The following is a 10,049-nucleotide window of genomic DNA, read 5'->3' on the forward strand; positions in this document are numbered from 1 at the left end:
CAATATGGCAAGAATGAAAAACAGTGTGTCATTTGGACAAGGAACTTCTCCTTGAGTTAAGAAGAACTGAGTTCAAGTCCTGCCACTGACGCAGGAATGTGGCTGTATGACCCTTGCCCTGGGGAAGCCTCTTAACTTCTAGGTGTCCCTAGACAACTCTCTAAGGCTCACAATTGTAGAGTGGGTGCTGATGTGCATTGGGAGAGGAAGCTTCCTCATCTGGAGTTTCCCTTGCCAACAAAGTACCAATTCTGATCTAAGTAAGTCCAAAATATTAAGAATGTTGCATTTTTCCTAATTTAGGGTACTTTTTCTCCCTTACAATCCGGAGGTACCATACTAGATAACCTGGCTATAGAATGCTTTTAGGGCTCTTAGCCTGACCTTCAATGCCTTCTACAACTCAGCTCTGAACCCCCTGTCCAACTGTATCTCATGCTACACCTCTACATTCACCAGACTTAACACTCACCCTTTTGTTCCTTGACTCATACCTTCCCACCTGAACATTTTTGCTCAGTGTTCCCCCCTTCTTTGCTCTTTGAAATCCTACTCATTCTTCAAAGGCCAGCTCCAGTGCTAACTAATTCATCTCCATGAAGCTGACTCGGAGGCTTCTGTTCTTCTCCTAGGCACTTGCCATTTTTTGGTCAATTTCTATTGACTTGAATATATGCTAATCTAATACATAGGTTGTAATCCCTGAATGAGACCAGTTTGAAAGGACAAAAAAAATGTCTTTATATATAGCATAGCCTTGAGATGCAATGTAAAAAGTCATAGAATTTGGAGTCATAGGATGTGGATTTGAATCCTGCCTCTGCCACTTAGCATGTTTGTGACGTTGGTTAAATCATTTCATTGCCATGGGCCTCAGTTTCATCATCTGTAAAATGAGGGCTTTGGAATAAATTATCTCTAAGGTCTCTATGAGTCTATATGAGAAATGATTTTGTTGAATTACAGTCTAAAAATATTTATTGTTAAAGATTTTACTTTCCTATTTCTTTCTATTCAAATAATGTTTTATTCATTGTCATCTGCATTGCTCTTTTTGTCTTTGCCATTTTGGTACTGAGGGCAAGATAATAAGCTACATTTGGTTTGCCCAAAGTCCAGATTTAGTGAGAAAGGGTGGCTTTTATTTGAACCAATAAGGCAGTTATTTTTGTACAAATCTTATTTCCTCTACAGGCACAGTAAGCTGCCTGAGGGCAGCACCCAGTTTTATTTATTTTTGTGTCTCTCTAAATGTCTAGAGCACCCTGTACAAGGCAGGCTTACTAGATACTTGATAATATTTCTGAGAAGCAAGTTCTGCTGTTAGGCCTGTCATGGCTTATGACAGAATCTCAGAATATGAGGTAGGAGGGCCCCCAAGGGCCATAGCATTCAAGTCAATAAATAAGAATCCCTGCAACATCAGACCTGAAAAGTGACTATCTGTCCTTTGCCCAAAGACCTCTGATGAGGTCGGATGACCAGCAGTCAATCTGAGAGTCAGGAATGGAAAGGCATCTAAAAAGAAATTGGAAGATTTTCTAATTCTTGTTCTCCCCTCCCCCAAACCCTTTCAATCTTTGCCTACAGTGCAGGGGACCATGACTGCTCCCGACTCTCTCAGGGTTAAACCAAATGAATAGACTGGTCCCCACTTTGGAGAATGGAACTTAAGTACCTCTTATTTGCTCTGGTTCAGACCCACATGGATCACCTAAGCCCAGGGGTAAATCCCCTTTCGTTATTTCCTCTGAGACCTGCTGAAGAGTCTCCAAGAGGGTTCTCAGAAAGAACACATGGAAGTTCCCACACTGGCTGGCTGTCTTCATCACCCTCCCCCCACCCCTTTCGGATTAGGGGCCCCCTCCAGCACCTGACCTGCTTACTCCTTCCAAGGGCTGATCTCAGCCCTCTTAATCATTTGACATTTCCACAGGCTCCTCATTGGAAATAAAAAACACAAAAGAAAAATCTGATTGCTGCTGCTTCTATTTAGAAAGCTTTAGTTCTCTTGTTTTCTCCAAGATTAAAAGCCAGCAACTCTGATCTCTGGGGCCATTGAGATCTCACAGTGGGGGAGCTCTCCCATGGGCACCAGTACCATGTACCGACAGGCCAGGAAAAGGTTAAATTTGACATCTCCTTCCAAAAAAAACCTTTTCTGTTCCCAGAAATACCCTCACTGTGCACACTGGGGGCCCTTCCTTCTTAAACTTTTGATCACCCTCAAGCTTGCCTGGGTGGTAGCTATGTTTGGGTGGAGAGACAATGGCCACAGGAAAAGACATGGGCCTTAGTCCTTGATCTTGTACTTGCCAGTTGCGTGACCTTGTTTTCCTCATTTGTAAAATGGGGGGAGGGAAGAGAACTAGATCTTAATAGAGTCCATGTTCTATAATTATTTCTATGTCCCTGACTTCAGGTTATAGTGACAGGCTTTGAGAATAGGCCACATCTATAGTCAACAATCTTCATTAGCTAAAGATTATGGGAAGGAAGGGAAGACAAAGGCAAGGAGGATGGAGAAAAGGAAGGTTGGGCTATATTATAGACTTCCCATTGAGGTCCTTTTATATGTTTATGCAAAGTGTGTGAACAGAGAGACCAGATCAATGGGGTGTCTTGACTTACCCAAGGTTATTCAGCAGACATAAGAAGGGGAAGGGGGCATTTAAAGGATTGAAAACCTAGATAGATGTCAGCCCCTACCCAGATATGCCCAAATCTTCAGAAACAGTTTTGTTTGAAGCTCCCATATGCAATGGGGCCATGCTCTCACAGACCATTCCAGCCTTCTCTACTCCCCTTTTGACATACTTCTGGTAGCTGACCAATGTAGAAAAAATGACATGATATGGGAAAAGGAGTGACCATATTTAAGATGCCTCACACCTGGAGATGGAGGCATCTCAAGGGAGGGTAAAATATAAGAGCCACAAAAACCTCTCCTCCAACGTTTTCCTGGGCAATTTGCCATGGAGTTTGCAAAGTGATAGAAGGCATCCATCTTGGTACCAAATTTGAGCCTAATGTGACTTTGATACCAAGATAGCTTTGCATGCCATCGTAATTGCTCTCTCACAACAGAACTACTCTGGACAAAATGAACAAAGACACAAAAGTGTTCTGTGATTTTACTCAGTTGAATCCAGCAAGTATTTATTAAGCCCCTACCAAATGCAGGGTGCTGTGCAAAGTACCGGGACTTTGACAAAAAAGGAAACATTCTCTGCCCTCCAGGAGCTCACATTCTATTGAAGGGATACAATGTATGCCCAAATAAATACAACATATATACATTACAAATGATAATTGCTGATACTTTATAGAAATATAAAGTTTATAACGTACTTTGCATTTGATGTCCATAACAACTCTGTGAAGAAAGTGCCATTCAGTGTCACATAGCTCATTACAGGGTTACATTGCTAGCTAGTGAGTGTCTTAAGCAGGATTGGAAGTTAGGTTCTCCTCAGAAAAGGCCCCTTGTACCTCTTAGAGGTAACAGAGAACCATTAAAACTTCTTGAGCAAAGGAGTGAAATGACCAGATCTGCTTTTTAGGGGTGTTAGTTTGGTAGTTTTATGGAAGATGGATGAGAGAGACAGAGAGAGAGACAGAGACAAAGACAGAGAGAGACAGAGACAGAGAAACAGAGAGAGAGAGAGACAGAGACAGAGAGAGAAGGAGAGAGAGAGAGAGACAGAGAGAGGCTGCAAGCAGAGACACTAATTGGGAGGTAGACTAGAAAAAAATTCCTTTCTACCTTCCTTCCTTCACCGTTGTGAACCCTTTATGCCATGAAGCTTACCAGGATATGGGCTGAAAGAAATTCCTACCAGAAGCAGCCTCTCCTTGCTTTGTCCAGATGGCCTGTCACACCTCAGAGGATAAAATAATTGTCGGCTACCAATGGCCACCATGCTCTCTTCTCTATTGCCCTAACGCAGTCTCCTTTCCTTTCTCTGGAAGTTTTAGATCTGGTTCATTTTCAGTGTATTGTAAGAGAAGTGACCAATCCTCACTGGGTAAAAGTAGGACTTATTACCAAGAAGGGGGAGGTCAAACCATTGTTGCTTTTATTCCACTTCGGAAATGAGGGGCCTTTAGTTTTCTTTCTTGCCTCAGCATCTTCCTTCTTCTCTTAGCCACTCCTCCCTCAAACCCCAACAAAAGGTTGTTTTTCAAAAGGGACTTTTACCAAGAAACTGAAAGAACTCACTGCCCACGGTCACAAGACAGTGTTTTGTGTAGGCCTTACAGTATCTCTTACCAAACTGGTTGAGCCTAAAGACAGACACCCAATGATCAAAGTCACATTTGGCATTTTGTAAAAGGGAGCAGGGGAGGGCAAGTCTCTTTGCCTGAGATCACACCCAGGCCCCCAAGGGGGCCAAGAAAAAGTTTCAGGTATTGACACCAAATCTTCAAGCTCTAATCACCAACAGCTCAACAGATCCCACTAATCTCTAATTTATTAGAGTTTACATGGATCTAACAACACTCTTCAGCTCAAAGCTCACACTGTTTCCCCACTGACAGCCAGCCAAGTATGTGGTAGGGAAGGGTGGCCAACTGGCAGGGAGCTTCCATCCCACCGACACACACACACACACACACACACACACACACACACACACACACCACATGATGGCCAAAGAGCCTGGCCCTTTCTCCTTTTCCAGTTCTTGTTCTTAATCCTCTATTCCAGGAATTAGGGGTGAAGGGGTAGAAGTGAGAGAGGGTGAAAGGTTTTTAAACTTCTTTTAATAGAAGAACCAGAATGGTATAGAGAAAAGAACTCTGAATATGGAGTCAGAAAAATGTATTTTCCAATCCTTACTTTTCTTCTTGTCACCTGTATGACCTTGGTCAACTCACAATTTCTCTGAGACTCAGCTTCCTTTTCTATAAAATGACTGAAATGACTTCTAAATTGTCTTCCATCACTCAATCCAACAATCCTGAATTCATTCTATCAATATATATCAACAGTTTATAAAGCTTTTTCCTACCATGACTCTGTGAGGGAGGGGGGACAAATATTATGGTCATCAGATGAAGAAACTGAAGCATATTGAGGTTAAGGGATTTTACATGGAACTAGAAGGAATCTCAGAGCAGGGGCATACTACAGTGAGTTCTGACTGATTAAGAACTAACTGTTAAATTTTCATTGTGAGCATGTGCACCTTGGAAATCAGCAAGTATAAATCAGGGCTTGATTCTTCATTTTATTGATTGGTTAGACTTGAGAAAGTGATAGGGAAAATGCTTCTTTTCCCTGACCCCTGCCTTTTCTGAAGCCTGTAAATCGATCAACAAACTCTGATTGTCTTTGTCTTTCCAATTACACTGGGGAGCTTCTGTACAATCCACAGAGATTCCTACTTCCTGCCAGATCAAATCAGCATTGTTTCCATGAGAAACATGTTTTTAATTCAAGGGAGATGTTGTTAATGCAAGTTATGGTGCCAGGAATTTTATCATTCCTCCATTGTTTCCTGGGTGTTATCCTAGGCAGGGACACACCCCCTAGAGTACCCAAGGAGCATTAGTTGACTGCCAAACACATCCTTCCAACCTTCTCCATGGAACATGACATCTTTCCTCATCTGGTCAGCTGTGAGGGTTGAAAGGTGGAGTTCCTAGATCTGGACCATGGGAATGAATACTCTGCCTTGGTTCCTTCTCTCTTTTACCTGCTCTGGAGAGAACACAAACATGTGTCAATGACAACCCAATAAAATCTGATGACAGGCAAAGATCTCTTAAATCTTTCAAATTATCATCTGTACTTCCTTTACCTTTCTACCTGGCATGCCTGAGCAGACACACCCTTTGGATCTTGCCAAACAGCTATAGTGAAGGGTCTGCTCCTTTCTGTCTGCCAGCCTCAGGTGCCATCTCTCTCATGGCTGCTCAGTCCCAGAGGAGGGCAGAGTTAAGTGTGGGTGGAGGCTCGCAATGGGCCACAGAACTTTTGAAAAAATTGTCTTGATTCAGCTGCTTCAATGGCTCTTTGGTCTTTCTGCACTGAAAACTGATAGTAATAGTAGGCCACATTTATGTAGCCTTTTATAGCTTATAGAGTGTGCTTTCCCTAAAACAACCCTAGGAACTAGTAGGGCAAAGTGTCCTTTTACAGATGATGAGATTCAGAGAGCTTTAGTGACTTGCTGAAAGTCAAACAGCTGGTAAGTGATGGGGCTAAGACTCAAACTTGGGCCTTTCAACTTCAAGTCCAATTCTCTTTCCACCACAGCCTGCATCCTCTCCAACCTAACAACCAACTCTCCAATGAATAACTTAGGGAGAAGAAGGAGGAGGAGGAGGAGGGAGAGAGGGAAAGGAAAGGGGAGAGAGACACAGAGAGAGAAAGAGAGAGACAGACAAAGACAGAGAGAGACACACAGAGACACAGAGAGAGAGACAGACAGACAAAGACAGAGAGACAGAGAGAGAGACACAGAGAGAGAGCATTTGATTTGTGCTGATTGCTAAGAACACAAATACAAGTAAATTAGACAGTCCATGCTCTGAACAAACATATATTCTAATGGAAGAATATAACACACATAAAGGAGTAGGGAAAGAAATGGAAAGATATTTATTTCATGAGGGCAAGGCAGTAGGAAAAAAAATAACAAATAGTAGAGTGAGTATGGTGTGAGTTGAAGGATTACTATGGTCCTTCTTAAAATGATGGTACCAGGGAAGGATTCACTCATCAGGAAAGCAAGGTCTCAGGGTAGAATTTTCCCCAAAGTGGTAAGGCAGCAGTTGAGACAGAGTCAGGAAAGTGAATGGGAAAAGAAGAGACTTTAAGGAATCAGCAAGAAATGGATTTGGAGTTTATAAACCTACAAATGTCTCCTAGGCAGCCCCATCCTATACTTGGTGACCCAGGAGAAAAGGGAAATTTTTCTTGGCCAGAATGTATATTTCTGTTCCTGGAGTCCACCCAAAATAATGACAAGAGTCCCTATGGCGCCATCTTTGGGGAATTCATGTATGGTCTTTTCTCCAGGATTGTGTCAGGGTCTGTAACTGTCTCTGGAGGTAATCACTGGGTTTTGAGAGATTAATTCTTGAGCTCCAGCTCATGATGGCAGAACATTTGGAGGAAGATAGGATCAGGAGCTTTCAAAGGTCTAGACTCGATCCAATTTGGTGAATCTTTTCTTCTGTCAAACTCAGAAGTGAGTCGGCTAAAGCTGTCTATATGCATGACTGAAAACATTGGTGTTTTTCCCATGGCTTGTGCCATGAGCAGGATCACCAATTCATTCCATTCAAACTTTTCCTATCTTCAAGCACAATCTTTTCTTTGTCAGGAGTATTATGAAGAACATGGTTTAAAGTAGCGTATTGATTATATGACTTCTGAGGTCCTTCCTAGCTCTGAGTTTTTGGTGCTATGAAATGGAAATATAATCATTACATAAATTATAACCCTTAAAAACAAATACCTCCTGCCTATTTGACTGGCCTCTCTTGTAATTAAATGATATCTGACAATTTTTTTTCACCTCTGATGATATCCCTAAGTTCATAATATTTGTTCTAATGCCTAACACTTAATTGACTTAAGGTAAGAACTACATCTTATACACTTCTTTTGTTTTGTTGCAGTATCTATCATAGAAAGATATTTGATAAATGTTTGTTGAATGAACAAAGGAACAAATGAGCAAATATACTCTGCTGGGTCTATTTGGTGAAAAAAGCAACGAGGAGAACCAGGGTTGTGTTGGTGTTGTACAGATCAAGAATTTATTCACTGAGTTTTTCTGATGATGATGAATGAGCCATTTCTGTATGCTTAGGGAACATTCTTTCTTGGCTTGTTTATAATAAAGGAATTCTTCATTTTATCTTAGGGCATTTCATCATTGTCCAGGGTATCAAGTTCAAAGTATCTAAACTAAAAGTCTCCATAGGTTGATATTGAAGCTCTTTCTGGTTGATGATATGAAGCTGGTTATCACTGCCATACTTTCTACCCAGCAACGATTCAGATAGGACTTGCCAGCTTCGAGCAGAGCCCAGGTAGAAGTCAACCCTCCCACAAGTCAACAGTTTTAATTCTTAGTACTCTTTGCTCCTGGATAATTCAGGAAAGTCAAAAGGAGCTGCTCATCAGAGAAAGGATGGGAATATGTGATCTAGTAAAAACTCCCAGTTATATGTTAATTTCACATAAATATGTATACTTAGATAACATATGTGCATATACATATGCAATATATAAATACATAGTATGTAGCAAAGTTTCTGGGGTCAACAATTACATTTAAATTATTTAATCTCCACAGAGAGCTCCAAGTGAGAAAATTACCTTTGACAATGCAAATTGGCAAGAGTTCTGCAATTTAGAGTTTTAGAAAGCCTGGGGCAGTGAGATGTTACCCATTGTTCCTAGGGTTACATAGCCAGTGTGTGATAGGGATGGATCTTGAACAAAGGTCTTCCTTACTCAAAGGTCAAATCACAAGTTCCTATTGTTATTTTTAAGGGAAGAATAAACACCTTTCCTCCTGTCCTCTGGAGTTCTTTGTACTGATGAGAAGTCTGTTTAGGCTCATGATCTTACCAGCTGAGATAGCATTATAACCTTTACCTTAACTTTGCTGTCAGAAGAAATTGCCTCTGAAATGCCTAGTGATGAAAGTATAAAAGTTGTATATAAAAAAGATTTCCACATTAGTTTCTAGCAATATTTTGCTAAAAACTTTTAAAGTAAATGACAGTACTTTTTCCAGGTAAACTAGCAAATGATTTTAAGCAGTCAGACAAAGACAGATGTTTTGTTTGTAATGCCAAACAAAAATCTGTTTGGAAGAAAAAATCAGTCACAAGATTACTAAGGGCCTCTAAGCAACGGAAGAAGAGAAGTTGGAACTAAAACGGACTCTAAAAAAATACAAGTAAAAATAATATAGATAAGAAATACAGAGTCACTTTATCATGGCCAATGAGAACAAATGACTACCAAAGTGAAACCAGTCAGCAGCTTACTTAGCTGTCTTTATAAATGCTGTGGGGGGCTAGTTAGCTGTGAGTACTCAGGGTACTTTTACACTTAATCATTACAACTCTCATAGCTGCTGTAAGTCATTGGGCCCCTGACAAGATGGGAACAAACTGGGAAAAATAATTAGAAAGCCCTATGTAAGTGTATTGTCAAGAATGCTAATAATATCGGGGTTGCTAGGTGGTACAGTGAATAGAGCACATGCCCTGGAGTCAGGAGGACCTGAGTTCAAATCCAGCCTCAGACACTTAACACAAAAACTAGCAGTGTGACCTTGGGCAAGTCACTTAATCCCAATTGCCCTCTCAAAGAAAAAAAAAAGAATGCTAGTAATAATAATGTAAGAAATGAAACGTCTGAATACAGGCAGTGCACAGAGTATCTATTGGGCGTTGTGTCTCAGCTCTGTCTCTACTTCACTGTTAGACCTTAGCTAAGTGCCTTAGCCTGTCTGGGTTCCAGTTCTCTCACCTGTAAAATGAAAGAGTTGGACTCGAGAACCTCTAGCTCTAAGGTTCTATTTTCCTGCTACTTTTAGTTACATGGCCCTGGAGAAGCCACTTGGTCTCTCTATACCTCACTTTTTCACATCTCTAAAATAGGGATTATATTATATGCTCTACAGAATCAGATGAAATAAGTGACTTCATAAGTGGTAAAGTATTATACAAATGTAGATTTACAGCACCAGGGGAAGAGTCACAGTATGTTATAAACATGGTAATAGGAAACATGCCTTCACAGTTCAAGTGTTTTGAGGGATTTGAAATTTTTAAAGAGCATATGTCCTGGCAAAGAAGCATTTTTCATCACATTTGTGTACGCAAAAGCATCTTTTTCAAGTTTTATCTACACAATGCCTGTGGAAGAGGTAAAAAGCTGATCAATTGGCCAGGTATTTGGAGAACATCATACAATGATTTGACTGAATTCCTCACCTCCAGTCAGTTCCACTAAATTGATTTTTTCTTTCTTTCTTTCTTTCTTTCTTTCTTTCTTTCTTTCTTTCTTT

The sequence above is a fragment of the Petaurus breviceps genome, unplaced genomic scaffold (genome assembly GCF_028583685.1).
Source record: "Petaurus breviceps papuanus isolate PSGF00001 unplaced genomic scaffold, PetGlider_PUasm1.0 37, whole genome shotgun sequence".
Classification (NCBI taxonomy): domain Eukaryota; kingdom Metazoa; phylum Chordata; class Mammalia; order Diprotodontia; family Petauridae; genus Petaurus; species Petaurus breviceps.